Consider the following 14,007-nt stretch of genomic DNA (forward strand, 5'->3'; position numbering starts at 1 on the left):
CATGGGCGTAGCCAGAGTTTTGTTATGGGGGGCCTAGTGGAGGCCAACCTGACACAAAATTGAATTATTTCAAATTATTGTTCATTATTGGGCACCGAGCAAGCCGTTCACCTTTTTTTAGTATTCAAAACTTTTATTTTAGCTTTAGGTTTTTACAAATCGACTCAACACCTTTTCGGCTGTGATTTCCTGGGGAGGGCATCAGGTTCCCTGGGAGGGGCCGTGCCCACCCAGGCTCCCCCCTCGCTACGCCCATGGCTCTACTGTATATATGTATTTGAAAATAATAATAAAAAACGTCATCTAACAACAAATGTATTTTATTTAAATCTTCAAAAAATTCAATACTCTCGACTCATGATTAACAATCCTAAGATAACGTATTGAGAAAGCAGCTGACAACATTCACTTGCTCGAAACATTTGTATGTATGAAATATATGTGAAAGAATTAGAATTGTGACATTTAAAATGTTGATATCAGCAGCAAAAATTGAAGATCCTACCTGGTTGGCATTTACAGTATTTTGTACGTCCCTGCAACGAAGTGCTCCGTTTGTATCTTTCATATTTAAAACAATGCAGTTGCTTTATCGACCTCGTAGAAAGTTCGATTTGTATCTGCGTATACCATCAAATGCAAACGACATTTGATATCACCGCACTCATATTTTTGCTATATTAACGGACAACATCATTGATGTACACGCAAGACTTTTCAGATTTCGAGAGACGTCTAGGCTACTGTTCACACCAAATGCACCTCTTAGAATATCGTAAGACGGTCTATGGATAAGCACTGTGTTTATAAATCACTTGTAGATGTGCACAACATTTTTAGTAAATCATGATACAGCTGTATACTTGTATTCGAATTCCTGCAACAAGAAAAATTTTAAATGGAAAGTTTTAATAAATATATTATTTATTATTTAAATTAGTGAAGAGTCGTACAAATGTAAATTGCTGGTAAGAGACTCCATTTTAATGTCCTTTTTCGTTTGTTTCAGACAGGGATGTAAAGTCGGAGTCAAAGTCGTCAAAAAATCCGACGACTCTGACTCCCATTTATTTACCAATTTGTTATGTATATGAAACGGAGTCGGAGTTGGAGTCGAAGTCGGATGGTAAGGAAAAGTTGAAGTCGGAGTTGGAGTAGGTAGATTTTTACGCGACTCCACAGCCCTGGTTTCAGAAGTATTTCATTGCATTTAATGAAGATGCGCATTGCCATTTTGAAATTTCAGTGTAGTTTCTTTCAGCTTATTCACAATTGCTTATTTTTCTTCATTCATTTGGCTACAGCGTTTTTATATTCATAAATGTAATTCATATTGAATCTCTTGCCCAGCGCCGTAACAAGCTTTTTATCCGACCGGTGAGAGCTTCTGTAACTATGCCCCAAAACTTTGATCCAAAACTTGGTCCAAATCATTTTTGCATTCCCCAGGGTCTGCGCCCTCTGCGTTGGCACCGCCCTAGTTACGGCACTGCTCTGACCTAAAGTAATATACGAGATTACGCATTGCTTTTAGACATATGCATTAATTTACTTATTAAGTGTTTGTTGGTGTGATAATTAAAATTTGAATTGTACAAAATTTAGCTGAAAGCACGCGTAAATGTAATCCTTTTTCGCAAAAATGGTTAATATTACTGTGATAAACTGGTAATAAAATGAAATTTTTTTCAAAACATTATTAAAACACTTGTAAACATTGAAAACTCCTGTAGTCGTAAAATATTTAGAAAAGACTGCATGTTGCGAGTTTCGATGTAAAATATACATATAAGATTTAGAATTACTCAAGTGTTTGCTTCTTGTAGCCAGGCGCAGAACCCATCAGTAAGGGTTTTTTTCTGTATCCTAATATAATCCGACTGAACAATTGAATACTGCCAATTGACAACGGGTTCGCACCTAATCACGTTTTCTTCACGTATCGAATAACTAAATAGTGCTAGTTTCCTATTAATTTCAACTATGGTGCCTCACTCCCTGACAGATAGTGCGAGTAGTTCATTTTTTAAATTAATTAATATAAAAAGATCATTATAATCTAAAATAAATCATAAATTTTAAAATGTTCTCTTCTGAATATGAATGCAAAAGATATCTTATTCATAAAATCAGAATTATTTGTTTACTTTAATTTTTCTCTAGCATCAAATGTGTTTTTTATAACTAATTTAATTATTTTTATTTTGTTTTATATTGAAATTAAAATCACATTCTAAAATAAAGAATTAAATTTAAAAATAAAATTTCTAAAATACAAGGAAAATGAAATTAATTTGTGATAATTGCATTTATATTTTAAAATAAATTAGTGTACGTCATTTATTTTATTCAATAAAAATGATCAGTTATTAGAAATATGTCTTACTTGTAGCACTTTATCATTAACACAAAAATCTAGAATTAAGTTATTTAACTTTCTCGGCAACACTTAATAAAAAATTATGGTGGCGCCATCTGTTAAGTGTTTTATTAAAATTTTAAAAATATTTTTATTATAAAACGTCAAGAAGCTTACTTTTGAAGATAGGAATGAATAATATATAAATTGTAAATGCTAATACAAGTAAAATTGCTATTAAGTCCGATCCTACTCGAGATATTACAAATGTTTACCTTTATTCCTCCACTCACTCTACCTTTAACCACCAAAATTTAATAGTGTATGGTTTTCAAAATGCCCAACGCCATTCGCCTAGGTCTGCCTTAGGTTAAAAGTAGTACCCTCGCTTTTCTCGCGATCTATCAGGATGACGCGAGAAGTATTTTGTGGTACGGGGTAGAGGTTGCTGGATGCAAAGTGAGAGTTACATAGAGACCAAATTTATAAATTTAACGCATTTACATAGGTAAAGATATGGTTACAATAAATGAGTTACACAATCCTGTGGAGATTCGACAACAAGTTCGTTTCCGGCGGCCTTCTATGATTTGTGTGAGGAAAGTTTGTCTTCCGTAATCCGGGATGATGGCTTTGAAGATGAGAGATTTCTTTGGAATACTCCTAGGTTCAGGATTTCAACTTTCCACAACGTTTTCGTGGTCTTGGAATTTCGGGTTTTTATAACATTTTTACCTGAAATCCCGAGGTTTTGGTTTATTTGAACAGTGGTTCCCTTTAACTACATTGGTCCCTGGTCTGTTGCCAAGGGCGAGATTCGGATCGCGGGTTAGCCGGACGTCCCTGTCAGGGCCGTTCCCCTTTGGTGTTCGGTCATGCCCTTTTTCGGGTGACAGCCACGTAAATTTTGTTTTAATATGTACTTACTGATTTGGAGAAGATACAGCTGCTTCGAACTCTATTTATGGTGACCGTCGAAATTTTCCCTGGAGATCGATCCCTCTTTCCTTTCCATGATGTACGATCGGGGGATCTGTCAATTACGTCTGCAATGAGACAATTAAATCGTCTCGCATCCCATTCCTCAGCTACTTTGGTCCTATTGGCGAGATAAGTCATCGAATTTTTGGTCCCAGTTCGACACCAATATTCCTGTTAGTTAATCAAGGTCCCAGCCTCACAATAGCATCAATCCTTTTAACACGTCGGCAAGCTTCTAGTGCCACGTAGGCAACAATCGATTTTTAATTAGTTCGTGTAAAAATTCTAATTGTGTGAAAAATCTGAAAAAATTATTACTTATATAATTTTTCTTCACTTCTACGACGCGCAATTTAGTTTTTGCTTAAAGCGTTTCATTATTTTTATTTAATTATTGGTGCCGAATCGGTACTATGGCGCTCGTAAGCTCGGATTTAAATTTTCAAATTTTCCACCAGTCGCTGTTACTAAAAATACGGCACGCGCGCTTCTTTGCTAGTAATCGCGTTATTTTAAAGCAAACTACTTTTAATAAACTGAAATAATTTAATTTTTCTATTGGTATTTTTAAATCATTTTACAAAATTATATAACACCGTGCCCCATATAATTTTTGTATTCTTTTAATTTTCTGAATATAAAAAGGTGAGCGACTGTAATATATAAATAAAAGATTATTTTCTATTAAGTGCACTTTGACATGTATATATCCAGCAGATACATAGCGGTTTTCTATTGAATTTTTAAAAAGTAAAACAGTTGAACCATGGGCTTTTTAGTATTTCTCATCTGATATATGCAGAAGCGATTTCAATAGTAGTTTTGATGTTTATGACTCTTTTCAGAGAAATTTCACGTAAACCAATACCTTTTCATTAGCTGCAGTAAATTCTCTTGCATTGTGAGAGCGCTGTACTTACGCGATTGTTATCGCACCAATAGCGATTAAATAAACTAATTACGTAGAATATTTAACCTTTACCACAATGCTATACATTGTATCTTTTTCTCCTGGTTTGAATGACAGGACCAATCCCAAAACATTTCAAATAAGTCATTGCAGCTTTTTTTGATAACGCGATTTTCTTGCTTAGGTGTTATTATTCTGCTGTTTCGCGATTACCTATATGATAAGAAATCTAATACTTACTATTTTGCAACAGTTAAAATTTGTGTTTATAACGTAGCAATACCAGTTAGGTATTGTAAACAAACATTAATTTGGTAATTTTATAAATAATTTTTAAAGAATGAAATATATAAATAATAGAATTTATTACTCGCAATACTAGTTGTCAAATCTGAAACAAAACATTCGCCTTAGTGCAAGAAAACAATTTCTCAGTTCTTCAATCAATTATTTGCAGAGAAAGGAGTTTTTTTAAAATAAACTATTAAAAAATTAGCAGTCTATTTATTGTACTTCACAGCGGGGGATCGGCAGAGTCTGTTACTTTCGCGGGAGAAAATAAACAAAGCTTTACTACCTGAATTTGAAAAATAATACGATCTCGTGAAATTTGATAAATCTGATGTCAATAAGAGAAAGTTAAAATTATTTATATCCAGTTGATATTTGATAAGTTTAGTTTTTGCATTTACACATCAAAATTGAAAATAATATAAATAAAAACCTCAGTTTGTACCCATAAGTATTTTATACCTTTAGACAGTAGAGAAAATGTAGAAATCGAAAATGTAATCGTAATCGAGCATATATATCAGCAAAAACATGAAAATTGCATTAAAATAACACACTTTGTTGAACGTCTTAGATGAAAAAGTAATTGAATCGAGTCCCGCCGCCATATTTATTGACACTTCATTTGATCGCGTTGCGTTGCATCAAATTAAATAATTTATAAAAAGTAAAATAATAAACATGTATATATAATAATTGACTATATCTCTTCGGAATAATGTTGTAGAACACACTGCACTTATAGTTTAGCATTTCCGATAATATTTAATTAATTTTTCAATTTTATTATATTTTATATATAAAAATCGAAAGTAAAAAAATAAATGCGTAAAACTTAATAAAAAAAATATCTGAAACTTCAGATAACACATGAATATGAAAATCAAACAATAACAGATAGTCAACAATAATTAAAATCGAGAAAACAAATAAAACTTTAAAGGTAAGGAAATTTCTGTAGTAAAATGTGAAGTAAGCGATCACGTGATGCCCGTCTCACCACCTTCTGTAACCAAAGCGGAGGAAGTTGAAATAAAAGCGAAAGCATCAGTAGTAGTAAAAACAAACATCGGCGCGTATCTGGGACATTAAACTCGAACGGGAGCGAAAATGAAACACCGCACCTTGTAATTGTTGCTAATTACCTTCTAATATTAAACTAGAGAAAGTGAAGATATTTTGGTGTTTCCACGGGAAAAACACCAAAATATGTTTCATTAATCTTCTTTCGGACTTATGTCACAATCCTGAAGTGAACAATCGAGTGAAAGAAGTTATATATTCACTGTGTTCCTGACTCTCAAATTTTAGTTAATATTTCTTTACCTATCTGGCTATGGCTGTTATATTATTGCTGATGTACTTTGCTTTCAAGAAAAAACACACAGATCTTATACTTATCAATGTTTATGCAGTAAACTATTTCGTGACATTGCATTTAGTTATAGACTACGATATATTACATTGACAAAAGCGTGCAGTTTACCGTTACATGAATATAGCACTTGATGAATCCTGAGGAGATAAATGAATCTGCCATGATGACAAGATTCCGGAATGAAAATGTATGCGCTCAGCCTTCGCCTGATTTTATAATAGTTCAACGGAATATTTAATTAATAGTGAGCCACCATCTCCATGATCACCTCTGAACTATGTTGTAAATAAATGCAAAATGCAGAGTTCTAATTACGTGGCTATAGCGTGGCCTGAATAAAAGTTATTCAGGCCTGAATAAAAGTTATTCAACAGAAGAAAGCATCTAAAGCAGTCAAGAGAGTTGACGCCTCTCTGTTTCATCCTGTCTAAAACTAGGATTTTTAAATCTGTGTAATAAGTAAGGACTAAAACCTGACCAAATGTCATGGCTCAATAAAATTCTTGTTGTAAAACTATGCGGCTATGAACATTCTGGTGAGAAATGTGACGTAGCTGCGAAAAATTGCCGTTTACAATTATAGCAAGAACAACATACAGTGTGTCACGTGAAGTTAGCCCAAACATATTTCAGTATTTAATACATAAAAAATATAAATTCGACTATTAACAAAGCTAAAAACTTTGTATTTGTCCTTCTTTTCGCCGTTCTCACCATCAGCAATACTTTTAAAAAGTTCACAAAAAATCACAGAGGCGACCTTCCTTTTGAGGCTACTACCTCTGTAACAATATGTAAATTTTACATATTTGATTTACATATATCCTTTTGAGGTAGTAGCCTCAAAACGAAGGTCGCCCCTGTGATTTTTTGTGAACTTTTTAAAAGTATTGCTGATGGTGAGAACGGCGAAAAGAAGGACAAATACAAAGTTTTTAGCTTTGTTAATAGTCGAATTTATATTTTTTATGTATTAAATGTAAATAACGCCGGCCATGGATTTTATTATTTTTACTTAAAATATTTCAGTATTGTTTGAGCGTGCCTCCGCTATTGCAACAGGTTAGATATAATAAGAACACGAATAAGAAAGTTGCGTTTTGAAATAAGTGAGTGTGCAGCTCAACATTGTAACGATTGTGACCTGCGCAAAGGAAAGGGAGAAAAAGATTTTAGTTCAAAGAACATGACTGTGTTTTAACTGTTTTAGCATTCCAATTCGATGTTCTTTAGGACGTAAGAGCAAAAAGTAATCCAAAAGCCAAGATCATTAGAAAAGAAGACGAATCACTCTGAAGACCCTCAAAACACGATCTGAAATGAAACATCTTTTATCAAGTGAAAATTCGTTGGAGCTGTTTCCTATGACGAAAATCCTCAGACACTGAATTTTTTCAGAGAAAAAACACTTACTCCACTGAGATGCCTTTTTATGAACTATACCCAAGGGGTGCTAACCAATCAGCAGACAACAAAAACGATGTCATCTGCGTACAATAATGAATAAATTGCGTACATGCAAAACATACAATGAGATATCTGATCAGCAATATAGAATAGGTTTAAGCAAATTAAAACAGACCCCTAAAGTAGCGTTCGCAGCGGCAATAATGTCATGGCGTCGACAATGTGTAAAATGTGAACGTCTGCTGAGAGATAATATTGAAAAATGACAGAAGTTTCAATTCGTTTGAATCGGTATTTTGTCAAAAAAACATGGGAGGCATTAGAACGTGAATACACCACGAAGTACATTAAGACTGTCAGAAGGAAAATTACTAAGCTAAAAATATCATACAAAAAGGCTGTATTGTAATAATCAGAACTGAAATGTTGTCTGTAATCTCTTTTCTAACTGTACCAACCTTGAGAGAATTATAACTATGAAATTTAAACTGCATATTAATTAATAATAGCCGTTTCAGCAGCGATTTTCGTAAGACCTTGAAATTCCCCATCGTCAACATCAAGACATTCCTACTGAACTACTGCTGCATCATAGCAGAAAAAGACAACATCTATGAACCAAATTTTCATGTAACTATACAACTAGAAATGTACAAATAGAGTGAAATCAGCCTTATATAATGTAATTTGCATGTGTGAACGTATAAAATTATTTGATAAAAGAAAGCTTTCATCCAAAATAACGATAAGGTAAGAGTTTTAAACGCAAAGCTCTTCTTTGAATAACGTCTTTTGATACAACACAAATAAACGATTAAAATCCATTAAGATATACCATAATCCACCGTAAAACATCATTCATGACGTTTAAAGCCGTGTTATAATTTACATCATGCTCGTTAACTTTCGTGGCTGTAAAGCGTAATGGACATAAAATTACTTATCTGAGTGACTCGAATACTGGAATGTTAAAAGCAAAATTCATTAATAATTCGTGGACAAACTTTTTCTTTCCATCGATAAATTGAATAATCTATTTTACTAGGCTTCTAAAGATGTCTTCGATGCACAGAGAAGAGGTTTGCTTTAACTGCCTTATACAACCATACTTAAATTTTGCGATAATTTTCGGTATCGAACCAGTCATTCCTTGTAAGTGTCAAAAAAGACAACATTCGACGTACAGTCGACCCCCCTATAACGTACGTTCCTATAACGACAATTCCTATAACGTAGCGAAAAATTGTAGCAACTTTCGTATAACGTACCTCCTATAACGTCGTTTCGCGACAAGATTGATAGAGTCTGGACCAATAGTGGATGAGCAGCCGGACTACTTTCCTCCGACCCTGCGCCACGCTACGGAGCGGCTAAATTGAGTTTGTTATCGTCTGTTTAGTATTATATATAAATTATATATAAATTAGGTACTGTACTGTACATATAATTATATATTAATTATATATAAATTAGGTATTGTATATATAATTATATATTAACTTAATTTATTGTAACTTTATTATAATTATATATATGCTTTCTGCCGCCTGGCAACACGCTACGGAGATTTTAGGCTAGTAAGTTGAGTTTATTATCGTCTGCACAGTATGTAAATTAGGTACCGTAAGTCTAATACAGCACTAATTTTATACATTTCTTGTGAAAGAAACACTTCTTATTCAACGTCCATAAAAATTATTTATATTAATGATGTCTCCAAAGGTCAAGTTATTTTTCTGCGAAAAATTCGTTATCAGAAATCGCGGCCGCCGTTTCGTGTGCTGTTCCGCGACGAAGACAAGCTTTGAACAACGGGCGTAGTCGAACGGTACACACTCGGTAAGTAATCCTATAATTTTTTGTTTATAGCATAGTTTATACGGATTACTCCCAAAAAATTATACGTGTTTTGGAAATGTTGAGTGGAATTAGTCTAGAATCGGTTAATTTTATAGAAGAAAACCTTTCGAACAGCCTTAGTCCGTAAAGTTCTCACCTATCGGGCTGCGATTGGCTCATGTATTTAATCATTCCTACAACGTAAAATTCGATTAGCGTGGAACGTATCTAAGCGTTATAGGGGGGTCTACTGTATTTCCAAAGAGTTGTAAAGATATCTACATTCAAATTATAGAAATATTCGCATGGGAACGTTTCGTGTTGGCGATATTGGAGCTTATATCAACTCATTTTTAAATGCCCCTGTGAATCTGTATATTCTGAGATCAGAGTCAGAACAACAGAAATTAAAATTACATGCTTACTTATGTCATTTGCTATCGCAACGACATTTACATTTATTAAACATCACAAATTTAAGGTAGATGTAAAGTTCAAGCATCCAGTTTATCAAAAAAAAGGTATTACATACAATTAATAATTTATCATTATTGGTATCTCTAATAGTAATTGTATTGGTTTTTTCGGTAGCAATACTAAATTCTTTTATATTGAATCCAGGTTGGACTAAGGGGGCAACGTTTGTAGAAGAACTTTTTATTTGTTGCATAGAATATGCAATATGGGTTAGTTACCTAATCGGAAAAATTGCTATGTTTTTAACAATTGCGGCAATAATTGGATTTGTAATCATAAAAGAATTCCAACAGCTGTCTTCAGAAGTCACATTGTTAAGAAGAAATCAGCATAACCTTCAAGACCGATTACAAGAATTCATGGCCCGTCACGATGATTTATGGTGCATTGTATCACAACTGAACAATGAATTCAATCAGATAGTCGTTTTGATTCATGCCGCTTTTACATTCGGAACCACTTTCAGCTATTACATGTATCTGTATGTAAATATGGAGAAATCTGTCAAGTATATATTGTTTGGCTTAGTGATCATCTTAACTTTTATTTGTATTATTTATGGATTTCTTCTGTCTTATGCTGCTTTTTCGGTATGTGAAAAACTTTTAAAAAATTTATTATTTTGTCTGTCTTTTCACATTATTTTCGATTTATTTTAGATGGATAATATCTTTCAAGACATTCGGTGTGTCGCAGTCATCATTCTTTCTTCAGAATATAAGTTAAAAGTAGGATGCGTTAATATTAGTGCAAAACTTTATAATTTACATTACATTTTACACTTTTTGAAACATATTTTAATGAAATATACAGGTCCTGGACTTCATAAAACGTTTTGGGAAATAGCAATTGGCTCTAAGTGTAGGCGGTTGTTTTGAGATCACTAAGAATTTCCCTTTTAAGATATCGTTTTCATATATATAACTTATAACTTTATACAAATGAAAATAAGAAAAACAGATAATAATGTTTTATGCAATTTTCGCAGCTGGCATAATCTTTGCACTCTGTATTTTCTGGCTTTTTAAAACTGAGAAACGTTTCTTATATAAAAAAAATCGCAATGAAATATCATAAAAGGTATTTAAGATGTGACAATTGTTTGCTGAAATTGTCTCATGCAACATATTGTAAGTTTTCTTATTTTTCACCGTATATTGCAAGAAAAAGCATACTGATAAAATACATAGACCTTGAATTCGCTTGAATGTGCCAATAGAATTGGTAATTCATTCTTATATAACGTCATCCGAAAAGAGTGCGAACGACAAAATGAGAGATTCTTTGTGTCGTATTGGGTTTTCTCTTATTCAAGGTTCATTGTCCACAGGATTAGGAATAGTGATTTTATATTCGGATGTATATTTTCTGTCGACATTTGTGAAAATTGTAGTACTTATTGCTGTAGAAACGGCATTTCATACATTGCTTTTTATACCCATCGTACTATCTATGATTTTTTCCATGGTCTAGAAAAGACAAGGTATTTAAACTTTGTTAATCGACTAAGGAATTTCTGTTTTATTTTGAGATAACAGGAATTTTATTATCCGAAGTAATAACACTAGTATTTTACGCGAGATGCCGTGAGACAGTAGTTTGAAACAATGACATAGAGATGTGGCTAAATATACAGATGAGTGGAATTATTATAGTTCTAATGTGTATTATTGACAGTTATTGTGTATTATTATGTTAATTAGATATTATGTAGTGTATATGTAATAAATTTATTAAAAATACTGTTTATAATTTAAATTCGTTATATATGTAGTGTAAACTGTATATAATAAAAACATAATGTAGTAAGTATACCGCATGATATTACTTCGAAAGTATAAGGACAATATTTGACAAAAACTGTAAAAAAAAATTACAGTAATACCTCAGATTTCGTTGACTTCGGTTATCGTGTTTCAGTTTTCGTCGATTTTTTCTGCGAAATATTTTTCTTCATTTCGCCGTTTTCCTCGGATTTTGTCGGTGTGCCCACGTTACCTGGATACTAATTTCGCGAAAAAAGGCGACACACCCGTTTATATGCCCAATGTGGCGTGTTTAATGTTGTGTTAGCATTATTATCCGAAGTATCTAGCCAAACAATTCCATTGTTTTCTTTTCCTTTTTGCTTTATGATGAGACCAAAGTAAGTTTCCAGAGTTAGCAGCCCTTCGAAGAAGAAGTCCAGGAACACGATCGAGTTGAAGAAGGAAATCATTGAAGGATACGAAAGCGACATTAAGATTGCTGAAATCGGCCGCTTTTAAATTCATTATATATTAATTTCTTATTGTTTTTAATATTAAACACTATATTTATTCACTATAAAATGTGCTTTTAGTATGTATTTCGAAGTGTCTAAAACGAATTAATTGGATTTACATTGATTCAAATGGAAAGAATTGCATCGGTTTTCGTCGGTTTCGAATTTCGCCCACTGTTTTCGGTCAGATTACACTGGACAACAAAAAAAAGTGTTTTTGAATGTTTCCTTTATTTCATGAGTGAAATCTTACTAATTTCGAAGTGAAAAAATTTAATATGATAACGAAAAATTTTTATTAGCTGTAGTTTCTGTGGTATACAATAGGTGATTTTTAATAGCATATGAGAAAACGATACATTTTAATTACATATGCTATCAACATTGAAAGTGCTTCTGAATTTTCTTATTATTACAGTTATTATTATTATTATTATTATTATTATTATTGTTAGTCTTATTATTATTATTATTATTATTCTAAGAGTTCTAAATTAATAGAAGAATACCTGGCAGGTGGTTCGGTGTGAAGAGAATCATGTGGTGACTTCGTGAGATCGTTTTCTTTTGGCTTGCCTCTTTGAAGTGAGTTCTGGTGCATCTCTACACACAGACCAGCAGTAATCCGCAAGCATTGCTTGATTCCAATGGCCCTGACATCTTTGTTGCAATACAGAAATATCCTGGTTTAATCTTTTCCCATGTTCATCACTGACAGCTCCACAACTAGGAGGGAAAAAGTCTAGGTGGGAATGGAGAAAATGGATTTTGAGGGACATGTTGCATCCGATTTGATGATATTTTTCCAGAAGTATTGTAACCAACTGAGTGTAGTTATCGTCTCTTTTGTTGCCTAAGAATCCCCGCATATCCCTTTAAAGCTTCCCGAGCTTCCTTTTCTTTACCCTCCAAAACTTGGTCAAACGCAGGATCCTTTTACAAGTTTTTAAAGTTGTAGCCCAACAAAAATACCTTCCTTAACCTTTGCATCACTCAATCTAGGAAATTTGTTTTTTAAGTAATTAAATACCTGTTCTTTCTGGTTCATACCTTTGACAAAAGTTTTAATTAAACCCAGCTTGATATAAAGGGGTGGAAGAACATTTTTTGGGTCCACGAGAGGCTCGGCAATGATATTTTTCTCGGTAGAGTCAATATTTCTGCAGGCCAGTCCGCTTAAATGTAATGTGATTTCCTATCCCTACTGTCCCACATGCATAAAAAGCAACAGTATTTAGTGTACCTATGGTTTTGTCAAACGGGACTCCGGGTTCCCGGTTGTTTTTTTTAACCCGGGGAATTTTTTTATCCCCGGAAATCCAGCAAATTTCTTAAAAATTCACTTTTTTTTAATTTTGTGTTAAGATTGATGAATTTTGCAAATAGAAAGCGTAATTAACTCATTCACTGTCAGAATACATTTGTACTTATTAATTTTAAACCTACTTATTAGTTTATTTAAAATTTTTGCTTGTTATGGCATGTCACAAATGATCAATAATCAATACGTAGCTTATTTTGGCAGTTCATCGAAAATTCTTTACTTGTCGGAATCTGTAATATATGGAATAATTGTGCTTACGCTGTCTTAATTTTTAACCATGCCCTGTAGCTTCAATAAATGCGTAACGCCAGGTTGTGCAAATTGGGCAAGGATACAAACGAATATGAAGTCTGCAAGTATGAAGTTTTTCTTCATAAACCTGATTATTAAAGCCAATCGAATTGCCGAATTATTGAGCTATAAGCTTGATGCTATTAAAGCAGCCGAGGTAGGCAAATCAAAAATACTAGAGAACAAAAGAAGTACTACAATCTCGAAAACGAACTCGAAATCTTCCAGGCTACAGGTGAAAAAACACATTATTTGTCTTTTCTTAAATGCATTAAACACGATTCCAATCACATCAATTGAATCGGAAAGGGCACTCTCTTTAGCAAGACATTTCATTACTAAAATAAGAATTAGAGTGAGTTATCGGAGTATTGACCATCTTTGCTTTTTAAAATCTTATAAAAATTTACAATATTTTGTATTATATTTTATTTAAAAAATGAAAATTACCTTCTAAGTTAGAAGTTCATTTTTTTAATTTTTAACT

Source organism: Centruroides sculpturatus, unplaced genomic scaffold (genome assembly GCF_000671375.1).
Source record: "Centruroides sculpturatus isolate CEXI.00-Female unplaced genomic scaffold, Cexi_2.0 scaffold521, whole genome shotgun sequence".
Taxonomy (NCBI): domain Eukaryota; kingdom Metazoa; phylum Arthropoda; class Arachnida; order Scorpiones; family Buthidae; genus Centruroides; species Centruroides sculpturatus.